The following is a 13,047-nucleotide window of genomic DNA, read 5'->3' as shown; positions in this document are numbered from 1 at the left end:
TAGTTTTGATGCTTGCATGCATTCTGCAGAAGAGCAAGATGTGTTATGCACACCAGTGCCAGCAGGAAAGTACTGGTGTCAGAACTGTTATGCACTCCAGTGTCTGCAGGAATGTACTGGTGTTTGAACTGTTATGCAAAACAGATGGACTCACAGACAAACTGGGGGATATGACATAACGTACACAGAAGGTGATAGGGTAACGAAATACACACAAAGTGAACAGAGAAGCCCAGAGGCTAAGGAACTGGGTATCTCCCTTGTATTAGAACTGCTAAGATGGAAAAAGCAAGATGTTGTGTTTTAATACGTAGAGTACCCGAAATGCTGTTGCTAAGGGCAACAGCAAAACCCTAAAGGGTTACCAACGGGTGTGGCAGTAAACTCCTTGGTCAGAGATGGAATGATAGACACAAGGAGAATCTCCACAATCCAAATTCTCACTTGCAGTGCACAGGTTTTAGCTTACTGCCACTAAACTGACCCCTGACACCTAGCACAGTGAGACAGGATTAGACAGGCAAGTCTTAGAATACAGCCGCAAACTTGCTAAGTTCACAGAGTAGTAACAGAACCCCAGCAAGCTAAACGACTGACTCCAGTCTTACTGCTAGGTCTGGATTGGCAGAGTGTAATACCAAATTCCCAGGCCTATTTGCAGTAAGCAACAAACAAATACAAAGCTACACAGTACTGGCTAACGTTCATGAACTGACTAACCAACAAAGATTCAGCAGCATCTGCTTACCCTGAAAAGAGGCCTTATAAAGCAGGTGCTGTCCACGCCCCACTCAGACCTCACAGACTGTGAGCACAAAAACCAGCACCGGATCCCCTGCCGTGCACAGAGCCTATAACCACTGCACAGCAAAAGACCCGAACCGGAGTATCAGCTGCGCTCAGGTTACTCCACTAGCACTTGTCTCCTGGTTGCCATGACGACGTGGCAGCACAGGGCAGGAGACCCTAACAAGATGTGGAAATTTGCAGAATTTACAGCAGAAACACAAGCAGTGGAAATAGAAGAATGTGAAGCAGAAGAAAGTACTGAACTCCAGCCTTGATACTGTAAAGGAGATGAGTGATGTTATGGAGCAAATTTTACATGATGTTTATTTCTGGGAAATACTAGTTCCAGATAATTTTCGGGTGGAAATCATCAAAAGGGGAAGTGCATATTTCAAGAACAAAGATGGGCTTTTCACTGCAGTGGAAAGACAAGATTCAGATGCAAAAGCGAAGGGTGGTGTATGCCAGATTTCAAAAGATTGGTTTTACAAGATGATGCCAAATGGTGAGAAAATTCTGTGGTCATGAATGGTTTATTCAGTTGTCAGCAACAAATTATACTGTTTTTGCTGCCGACTGTTTGCCGTTAGTGCTACAAGTACGACATCTAAATTTGTGACTGGGTTTCAGAAGTGGTGGAAACTGAACCCGGAAGTACATAACCATGATACTTCTGAAGAGCATCTATGTTGCCTTGAAAAGTGGAAAACATTGGCAGCAGGACTTAGGCTGCACAAAATAATTGACGCCAAAAATATTTCTTTAATGGAAATGAAGAAGATAAAGTGGAGGGACATCTTGCACAGATTGCTTGATATCACATTGTTCAAGCAGAATCTAGCATTCCATGGCCACAAGGAAGATGAAACGTCATTGAATAAAGGGAACTTTCTTGAGATGGTTGAGATGCTTTCAAAGTATGATCCAGTGCTGAAAGAGCACCTGATGAGATTAAAAAGGAGCACATGTAAACTTAAAGTGTCAATCTCTTATCTAGCACCAAGCACTCAGAATGAGTTTATAAGTGCCCTGGCAAATTATGTGAAGGAAAAGCTTGTCATGGACATAAAGTCTGCAAAGTGTTTTGGGATCATGTTTGACAGCACACCTGACATATCACATACTGACCAGATGTCCGAAGTCATCAGATATGTAAAAATAAACGATATGAAGGTTGAGGTGAAAGAGGTATTTCTCCGATTTTTCCCTTTAAAGGGGAAAACAGCAGCTGACCTTAGTTCTGAAATTCTTAAAACACTGGAAAATGATGGACTGGACATAATGATGTGCCGCTTTCAAGGCTATGATAATGCTGCCACTATGGCTGGAATCCATGGAGGTGTACAAGCCATTCTTAAGATACAGAACAGGAAAGCTATGTTTAGTGGATGTGTGGACCATTCGCTTAATTTGGGTGGTCAGCACTCTTTTCTGAAAATGCATCATGTGTGACATTTTTTGGAACTCTTGAGACAATGTTTTCTTTCTTTGCTGCATCCACCCATTGAAGGGATGTGTTAATTGAACACACTGGAGTGTCAGTGAAAGGGCTATCAACAACACGATGGAGTGCTCATCATGCTGCAGTTATGCCAGTTAAGGAAAAGTTTGATGAGTTTGTGGTGGCAATTGAAGCTCTTAGTGATCTACATGAAAATTTAGACACAAGAGGAGCAGCACAAAGTCTTTTGCCTGCTGTCTGTGATTTTACTTTTCTGTGCTACCTGTACTTCAGGTGTGATGTACTTCAAGAAGTTAGTCTTCCACAGCAGTATCTGCAGACTAGGGGGTTCATTCTGAGTTGATCGCTAGCTGCCGTTGTTTGCAGCACAGCGATCAGGCTAAAAATCGGCATTTCTGCGCATGCGCATGGGCCGCAGTGCGCACGCGCCATGTTCTTTCACACAAAACTATGCAGTTTTACACAAGGGCGAGCGACTCTTTTCAGTCGCTCTGTTGATCGGTGAGTGATTGACAGGAAGTGAGTGTTTCTGGGTGGTAACTGGCCATTTTCTGGGAGTGTGCTAAAAAACGCAGGCATGTCAGGTTAAAACGCAGGCGTGCCTGGGGAAACGGGGGAGTGGCTGGCCGAACACAGGGCGTGTTTGTGACATCAAAGCAGGAACTAAACTGACTGAAGTGATCGCAAGGAAGGAGTAGGTCTGCAGCTACTCTGAAACTGCTTGAAATAATTTCAACACTGTTCTGGTAACCTTTCGTTCGCACTTCTGCTAAGCTAAGATACACTCCCAGAGGACGGCGGCCTAGCGTTTGCACTGCTGCTAAAAGCAGCTAGCGAGCGATCAACTCGGAATGAGGGCCACAGAGTTTAACTCTTGCCAAGGTTGTGACAAAGTTAGAGGCGCTTAAACTTTTAATGCATGAGAAATGCAGTCAACTAGTCGAACATGCAATTGAACAGGCACTTTCAAAATCAGATGAATATGGAATTGCAGTTCAAGAAGAAGTTGGCAGGGGAACAAGCAAGCGATGCTGGACTCTCTCTTCAAGAAGAAAATAAGAGGGCAATGGTTGAGTGCATTGATCACTTTCTTTCAGAACTTCAGATCAGATCAAGAGCCATCCAGGAAATAGCAGCCATGTTTGAATCTGTTCAAGCGAAGAGTCTCATATCTGCCACTGATTAAAGGAGCAGTTAAAGGTGTCTGTTCTAAATTTGACCACTTTCTATGATGAGTTATCTGAAAGTGCACTTTTAATACAAATACCAAGTAGTGATGAGCGGGTTCGGTTCCTCGGAAATCGAACCCCCCCGAACTTCACGCTTTTTACACGGGTCCGAGGCAGACTCGGATCTTCCCGCCTTGCTCGGCTAACCCGAGCGCGCCCGAACGTCATCATCCCGCTGTCGGATTCTCGCGAGGCTCGTATTCTATCGCGAGACTCGGATTCTATATAAGGAGCCGCGCGTCGCCGCCATTTTCACACGTGCATTGAGATTGATAGGGAGAGGACGTGGCTGGCGTCCTCTCCGTTTAGAATAGAAATAGATAGTGAGAGTGAGAAACTTGATTTACTGGAGCTTAGGAGTACTCAGAGAGTGCAGAGTTTACTAGTGACTGACCAGTGACCACCAGTGCAGTTTTATTATTATTTAATATAATCCGTTCTCTGCCTGAAAAAAAACGATACACAGTGACACAGTATACCATATCTGTGCTCAGCCTCAGTGTGCTGCATCATCTATGTAAATCTGACTGTGCTGAGTGCTCACTGCTCACACAGCTTAATTGTGGGGGAGACTGGGGAGCAGTTATAGCAGGAGTACATATATTTAACAGTGCACACTTTTGCTGCCAGAGTGCCACTGCCAGTGTGACTGACCAGTGACCAGTGACCACCAGTATATTGTGATTGTCTGCCTGAAAAAGTTAAACACTCGTCGTGTGGTGTTTTTATTCTATAAACGCATTCTGCTGACAGTGTCCAGCAGGTCCGTCATTATATAATATATACCTGTCCGGCTGCAGTAGTGATATATATATATTTTTTATATCATTATCATCCAGTCTATACTAGCAGCAGACGCAGTACGGTAGTCCACGGCTGTAGCTACCTCTGTGTCAGCAGTCGCTCGTCCATAATTGTATACCTACCTGTGGTGGGTTTTTTTTTTCTATCTTCTTCATACTAGTAGTTAACTTTAGGAGTCTGCAGTGCTGACAGTGTCCAGCAGGTCCGTCATTATATAATATATACCTGTCCGGCTGCAGTAGTGATATATATATATTTTTTATATCATTATCATCCAGTCTATATTAGCAGCAGACGCAGTACGGTAGTCCACGGCTGTAGCTACCTCTGTGTCGGCAGTCGCTCGTCCATCCATAATTGTATACCACCTACCTGTTGTGTTTTTTTTTTCTATCTTCTTGATACTAGTAGCTTACTTTAGGAGTCTGCAGTGCTGACAGTGTCCAGCAGGTCCGTCATTATATAATATATACCTGTCCGGCTGCGGTAGTGATATATATATATATTTTATATCATTATCATCCAGTCTATATTAGCAGCAGACGCAGTACGGTAGTCCACGGCTGTAGCTACCTCTGTGTCGGCAGTCGCTCGTCCATCCATAATTGTATACCACCTACCTGTTGTGTTTTTTTTTTTCTATCTTCTTGATACTAGTAGCTTACTTTAGGAGTCTGCAGTGCTGACAGTGTCCAGCAGGTCCGTCATTATATAATATATACCTGTCCGGCTGCAGTAGTGATATATATATATTTTTTATATCATTATCATCCAGTCTATATTAGCAGCAGACGCAGTACGGTAGTCCACGGCTGTAGCTACCTCTGTGTCGGCAGTCGCTCGTCCATCCATAATTGTATACCACCTACCTGTGGTGTTTTTTTTTTTCTATCTTCTTGATACTAGTAGCTTACTTTAGGAGTCTGCAGAGCTGACAGTGTCCAGCAGGTCCGTCATTATATAATATATACCTGTCCGGCTGCAGTAGTGATATATATATATTTTTTATATCATTATCATCCAGTCTATATTAGCAGCAGACGCAGTACGGTAGTCCACGGCTGTAGCTACCTCTGTGTCGGCAGTCGCTCGTCCATCCATAATTGTATACCACCTACCTGTGGTGTTTTTTTTATTCTATCTTCTTGATACTAGTAGCTTACTTTAGGAGTCTGCAGTGCTGACAGTGTCCAGCAGGTCCGTCATTATATAATATATACCTGTCCGGCTGCAGTAGTGATATATATATATTTTTTATATCATTATCATCCAGTCTATATTAGCAGCAGACGCAGTACGGTAGTCCACGGCTGTAGCTCCCTCTGTGTCGGCTGTCGCTCGTCCATCCATAATTGTATACCACCTACCTGTGGTGTTTTTTTTTTTTTCTATCTTCTTGATACTAGTAGCTTACTTTAGGAGTCTGTAGTGCTGACAGTGTCCAGCAGGTCCGTCATTATATAATATATACCTGTCCGGCTGCAGTAGTGATATATATATATTTTTTATATCATTATCATCCAGTCTATATTAGCAGCAGACGCAGTACGGTAGTCCACGGCTGTAGCTACCTCTGTGTCGGCAGTCGCTCGTCCATCCATAAGTATTCTAGTATCCATCCATCTCCATTGTTTACCTGAGGTGCCTTTTAGTTGTGCCTATTAAAATATGGAGAACAAAAATGTTGAGGTTCCAAAAATAGGGAAAGATCAAGATCGACTTCCACCTCGTGCTGAAGCTGCTGCCACTAGTCATGGCCGAGACGATGAAATGCCATCAAAGTCGTCTGCCAAGGCCGATGCCCAATGTCATAGTACAGAGCATGTAAAATCCAAAACACCAAATATCAGTAAAAAAAAGGACTCAAAAATCTAAAATAAAATTGTCGGAGGAGAAGCGTAAACTTGCCACTATGCCATTTACCACACGGAGTGGCAAGGAACGGCTGAGGCCCTGGCCTATGTTCATGGCTAGTGGTTCAGCTTCACATGAGGATGGAAGCACTCACCCTCTCGCTAGAAAAATGAAAAGACTCAAGCTGGCAAAAGCACAGCAAAGAACTGTGCGTTTTTCGAAATCACAAATCCACAAGGAGAGTCCAATTGTGTCGTTTGCAATGCCTGACCTTCCCAACACTGGACGTGAAGAGCATGCGCCTTCCACCATTTGCACGCCCCCTGCAAGTGCTGGAAGGAGCACCCGCAGTCCAGTTCCTGATAGTCAGATTGAAGATGTCAGTGTTGAAGTACACCAGGATGAGGAGGATATGGGTGTTGCTGGCGCTGGGGAGGAAATTGACCAGGAGGATTCTGATGGTGAGGTGGTTTGTTTAAGTCAGGCACCCGGGGAGACACCTGTTGTCCGTGGGAGGAATAGGGCCATTGACATGCCAGGTGAAAATGCCAAAAAAATCAGCTCTTCGGTGTGGAAGTATTTCAACAGAAATGCGGACAACATTTGTCAAGCCGTGTGTTGCCTTTGTCAAGCTGTAATAAGTAGGGGTAAGGACGTTAACCACCTCGGAACATCCTCCCTTATACGTCACCTGCAGCGCATTCATAATAAGTCAGTGACAAGTTCAAAAACTTTGGGCGACAGCGGAAGCAGTCCACTGACCAGTAAATCCCTTCCTCTTGTAACCAAGCTCACGCAAACCACCCCACCAACTCCCTGTGTCAATTTCCTCCTTCCCCAGGAATGCCAATAGTCCTGCAGGCCATGTCACTGGCAATTCTGACGAGTCCTCTCCTGCCTGGGATTCCTCCGATGCATCCTTGCGTGTAACGCCTACTGCTGCTGGCGCTGCTGTTGTTGCTGCTCGGAGTCGATGGTCATCCCAGAGGGGAAGTCGTACTCGTAAGACCACTTTTACTACTTCCACCAAGCAATTGACTGTCCAACAGTCCTTTGCGAGGAAGATGAAATATCACAGCAGTCATCCTGCTGCAAAGCGGATAACTGAGGCCTTGGCATCCTGGGCGGTGAGAAACGTGGTTCCGGTATCCATCATTACTGCAGAGCCAACTAGAGACTTGTTGGAGGTACTGTGTCCCCGGTACCAAATACCATCTAGGTTCCATTTCTCTAGGCAGGCGATACCGAAAATGTACACAGACCTCAGAAAAAGACTCACCAGTGTCCTAAAAAATGCAGTTGTACCCAATGTCCACTTAACCACGGACATGTGGACAAGTGGAGCAGGGCAGGCTCAGGACTATATGACTGTGACAGCCCACTGGGTAGATGTATGGACTCCCGCCGCAAGAACAGCAGCGGCGGCAGCAGTAGCAGCATCTCGCAAACGCCAACTCTTTCCTAGGCAGGCTACGCTTTGTATCACCGCTTTCCAGAATACGCACACAGCTAAAAACCTCTTACGGCAACTGAGGAAGATCATCGCAGAATGGCTTACCCCAATTGGACTCTCCTGTGGATTTGTGGCATCGGACAACGCCAGCAATATTGTGTGTGCATTAAATATGGGCAAATTCCAGCACGTCCCATGTTTTGCACATACCTTGAATTTGGTGGTGCAGAATCATTTAAAAAAAGAGAGGGGCGTGCAAGAGATGCTGTCGGTGGCCAGAAGAATTGCGGGACAGTTTCGGCGTACAGGCACCACGTACAGAAGACTGGAGCACCACCAAAAACGCCTGAACCTGCCCTGCCATCATCTGAAGCAAGAAGTGGTAACGAGGTGGAATTCAACCCTCTATATGCTTCAGAGGTTGGAGGAGCAGCAAAAGGCCATTCAAGCCTATACAACTGAGCACGATATAGGAGGTGGAATGCACCTGTCTCAAGCGCAGTGGAGAATGATTTCAACGTTGTGCAAGGTTCTGCAACCTTTTGAACTTGCCACACGTGAAGTCAGTTCAGACACTGCCAGCCTGAGTCAGGTCATTCCCCTCATCAGGCTTTTGCAGAAGAAGCTGGAGACATTGAAGGAGGAGCTAACACAGAGCGATTCCGCTAGGCATGTGGGACTTGTGGATGGAGCCCTTAATTCGCTTAACAAGGATTCACGGGTGGTCAATCTGTTGAAATCAGAGCACTACATTTTGTCCACCGTGCTCGATCCTAGATTTAAAACCTACCTTGGATCTCTCTTTCCGGCAGACACAAGTCTGCTGGGGTTCAAAGAACTGCTGGTGACAAAATTGTCAAGTCAAGCGGAACGCGACCTGTCAACATCTCCTCCTTCACATTCTCCCGCAACTGGGGGTGCGAGGAAAAGGCTCAGAATTCCGAGCCCACCCGCTGGCGGTGATGCAGGGCAGTCTGGAGCGACTGCTGATGCTGACATCTGGTCCGGACTGAAGGACCTGACAACGATTACGGACATGTCGTCTACTGTCACTGCATATGATTCTCTCCCCATTGAAAGAATGGTGGAGGATTATATGAGTGACCGCATCCAAGTAGGCACGTCAGACAGTCCGTACTTATACTGGCAGGAAAAAGAGGCAATTTGGAGGCCCTTGCACAAACTGGCTTTATTCTACCTAAGTTGCCCTCCCACAAGTGTGTACTCCGAAAGAGTGTTTAGTGCCGCCGCTCACCTTGTCAGCAATCGGCGTACGAGGTTACATCCAGAAAATGTGGAGAAGATGATGTTCATTAAAATGAATTATAATCAATTCCTCCGTGGAGACATTCACCAGCAGCAATTGCCTCCACAAAGTACACAGGGAGCTGAGATGGTGGATTCCAGTGGGGACGAATTGATAATCTGTGAGGAGGGGGATGTACACGGTGATATATCGGAGGATGATGATGAGGTGGACATCTTGCCTCTGTAGAGCCAGTTTGTGCAAGGAGAGATTAATTGCTTCTTTTTTGGTGGGGGTCCAAACCAACCCGTCATTTCAGTCACAGTCGTGTGGCAGACCCTGTCACTGAAATGATGGTTGGTTAAAGTGTGCATGTCCTGTTTATACAACATAAGGGTGGGTGGGAGGACCCAAGGACAATTCCATCTTGCACCTCTTTTTTCTTTCATTTTTCTTTGCGTCATGTGCTGTTTGGGGAGTAGTTTTTGGAAGGGCCATCCTGCGTGACACTGCAGTGACACTCCTAGATGGGCCAGGTGTTTGTGTCGGCCACTTGGGTCGCTTATCTTAGTCACACAGCTACCTCATTGCGCCTCTTTTTTTCTTTGCGTCATGTGCTGTTTGGGGGGTGTTTTTTGGAAGGGCCATCCTGCGTGACACTGCAGTGCCACTCCTAGATGGGCCAGGTGTTTGTGTCGGCCACTTGGGTCGCTTATCTTAGTCACACAGCTACCTCATTGCGCCTCTTTTTTTCTTTGCGTCATGTGCTGTTTGGGGGGTGTTTTTTGGAAGGGCCATCCTGCGTGACACTGCAGTGCCACTCCTAGATGGGCCAGGTGTTTGTGTCGGCCACTTGGGTCGCTTATCTTAGTCACACAGCTACCTCATTGCGCCTCTTTTTTTTCTTCTTTGCGTCATGTGCTGTTTGGGGAGTAGTTTTTTGAAGGGACATCCTGCGTGACACTGCAGTGCCACTCCTAGATGGGCCAGGTGTTTGTGTCGGCCACTTGGGTCGCTGAGCTTAGTCATCCAGCGACCTCGGTGCAAATTTTAGGACTAAAAATAATATTGTGAGGTGTGAGGTGTTCAGAATAGACTGAAAATGAGTGGAAATTATGGTTATTGAGGTTAATAATACTTTGGGATCAAAATGACCCCCAAATTCTATGATTTAAGCTGTTTTTTAGGGTTTTTTGAAAAAAAACACCCGAATCCAAAACACACCCGAATCCGACAAAAAAAATTCGGTGAGGTTTTGCCAAAACGCGTTCGAACCCAAAACACGGCCGCGGAACCGAACCCAAAACCAAAGCACAAAACCCGAAAAATTTCCGTTGCTCATCACTAATACCAAGGCTGAGAAGGCACCTGAAAGCAGTAAAGATTGATTTGGAAAAAGCCAAAGATTGGGCAATATTAGATGTTTTGAAATTCATAACAGAATGGGGCTTTGTAGAATCTCTACCAAACCTTTCACTAAGTCTAAATTATTTCTAACACTGTGTGTCTGTGGCTTCATGTGAGAGGAGCTTTTCAAAGCTGATACTACCATGGGACAGTCAAGGCTTTCCGACCATGCAATACTATCAATTGAAAGTGAGATGGCGAAGGGCATTGACTTTGATGAAGTGATTCACAGGTTTGCAGCTTTGAAGGCCAGGAAAGGAAAGTTTTGATTATTTTGTTGAGATGTCCGCTAAGTGCTAAAATGCATCTATATTTGTTACTGCTTATGTTTTTTATGGTATTATTTCAAATTAAACCATAGATGTGTGCAAATGAATATGTGTGATATACTTTGTTGCTTATAATGATTTTATTATGGTTTGGTATGCTGTTCATGAGAGTTTCTTTTGATATCTTCATATAGTAACATAGTATCTGAGGTTGAAAAAATACAATTGTCCATCGAGTTCAACCTATTTGTGGTCTCCTATGCACGATGATTTGTCTAAAATTATGACTGATGCTGATTTCAGCCGTTGCATTTTATCCCTTTTTATAGTAACTATAGTGTGTGACTACGCACCATAACCATGGATATCCTTATTCATGAGGGATTTATCTAACCCATTCTTAAAGGTGTTGACAGAATCCGCCATTACAACTCCCTCAGGCAGGGAATTCCAAACACGTATTGTCCTTACCGTGAAAAAGCCTTTACGACGTATTGTGCAGAATCTCCTCTCCTCTACCCTGAGCGAGTGTCCACGAGTCCTATGTGTTGATATAACCAAAAACAGGTCCCGCGCAAGCTCTGTGTATTGTCCCCTTATATATCTGTAGATGTTAATCATATCCCCTCTTAGTCTCCTCTTTTCCAATGTAATCATGCCTAGTCTTTCAAGCCTTTCCTTGTATTCCATTGTCTCCATGCCCTTAATTAGTTTGCCATATTCAGAATCTTGGGTAACACATGAAAAAAACCTCATTGCATTACAAACCAGTTTTACAGTTTGTGGCCAGTAAGTCATGAAACTGTCGAGTTTAATAATTTGGGCGTTCAGTCTTTTTTGCATAACTCTTATGTAAATGTTATTACATTTAGGCTGTGTATATTATAAGCTGTTTATGTTACTGCTCATGCCATTGCATCAGTAATATATAGGAATTATGATTTACAAGTAAAACTAGTACAAAAACATTACTAAGGGTTCTGTGTGGTGTGATACGGAAGGATGTCCATGGGGGTGACACCATGAGTTACCATACCGGGTGACACCAACCCTAGTGACGCCTCTGTCGCCGCCTACAGGGGGAGTGTATTCTAGCTGTGCAAGTGTGCAAACGCATGTGTAGCAGGGCTGTACAGATTTTGTGCAGTCTCTGCGCAGCCCAGGACTTACTCAGCCACTGCGATCACATCAGCCTGTTCGGGACTGGAATTGACGTCAGGAACCCTCCCTGCAAATGCACGGACATGCCTGTGTTTTTCCAGACACTCCCTGAAAATGGTCAGTTGACACCCACAAACGCCTTCTTCCTGTCAATCTCCTTGCGATCGCCGTGCGAATGGATCCATCGCACAAACCCATCGCTGAGTGGTGATCCGCTTTATACTCATGCGAGACGCCTGCTCATTGCGGTGCATACGCATGCACAGTTTGGACCTGATCGCCCGCTGTGCGAAAATGCACTGCAGCGATCAGGTCTGAATTACCCCAACAGTGCATGACTGCAGGAGAGGTAAATTGTGATTTTTTTTGTATTTATTCCCACAAATAGGCGATTAGGGGCACCAGTGCATTGCTTTGCCCAGGGACTTCATTGCTGTTAAGATGATCCTGGCATAACGTAGACTTGGCTGTTTGAAAGTCATGACTGTTAAGTGAATTTGCAAGAATAATTTGCTGGTGAAAAGGTCTGAATATTTTTAAGTGGTGTGGAGGAGTATAGCTGTGCATTTACCTGATTCCAGACGCTCTCTCATCAGGAGGCTGGCTAAATTGCCGCTTGTTCTGGAATACAAATCACATGACTCTGGAAGACTGATGTTATGACCAGATAATGTGGTAAGACTTTGGGGTATATTCAATAAGAGTCGGGTCCATTCCGACATGAAGTTGTCAGAATGGATCCGACAACCCCTATTCAAAAGAGGGATTTGTCCGTTCTCGGATTTGTCTGTTGGATTTGGCTGTTCCCGGTTTCCTGACCTGCTGCTGGTGTCAGCGCTGCGGGTGCACTGACAGCAGCGGCCGAGGGAGCTGTCAGCGCGCCGGGGGTGAGGGGGGATCTGTCAGCAGCGCCGGAGATGAGGGGATATCTGTCAGCAGCGCCGGGGGTGAGGAGATTTCTGCGGCGGTGGTGGGAGCAGCGGAGGAGTTGGAGTGGATGGGGGGAGGAGAGGAGGAGATGGGGGGAGCAGCGGCTGCAGTAGCGGAGGCTCACGGCGGCATCTACCCGGCTCCAGCAAGCGGGACCTCGCTTGCTGGAGCCGGGTGAACGCTGCCGCTGAGTTCCTGCTCTCCTCGCTGCTCCCCCCATCTCCTGCTCTCAGCTCACTCATCTAAATCCGACTTTTTTTAAAGTCGGATTGAGATTGTCAGAAACGGGGCTAAAACCTGTCGGGTTTGGCCCCGCTTCCGATAATGCAGCGTGTATTCCGACAGCATTCCAACAAGACGGGGATCGGTGGCTGAAGCTGCCGATCAGCGTGCATTTCGACAGCATTCCAACAAGTCGTGCATTCCAAACTGTCGGAAGCTGC

At 45.7% G+C, this 13,047-nt stretch overlaps 1 pseudogene; it reads left to right on the top strand.

Moving 5' to 3' along the window:
- Positions 1-1,077: 1,077 nt before the first annotated feature.
- LOC135057234 (zinc finger MYM-type protein 1-like) lies at positions 1,078-2,241 on the top strand (annotated as a pseudogene).
- The last annotated feature ends 10,806 nt before the right edge of the window (positions 2,242-13,047 follow it).

Source organism: Pseudophryne corroboree, chromosome 3 (genome assembly GCF_028390025.1).
Source record: "Pseudophryne corroboree isolate aPseCor3 chromosome 3, aPseCor3.hap2, whole genome shotgun sequence".
NCBI lineage: Eukaryota > Metazoa > Chordata > Amphibia > Anura > Myobatrachidae > Pseudophryne > Pseudophryne corroboree.
Note: the sequence above shows the minus strand (reverse complement) of the source record. Positions and strands in the feature narration are given on the sequence as shown.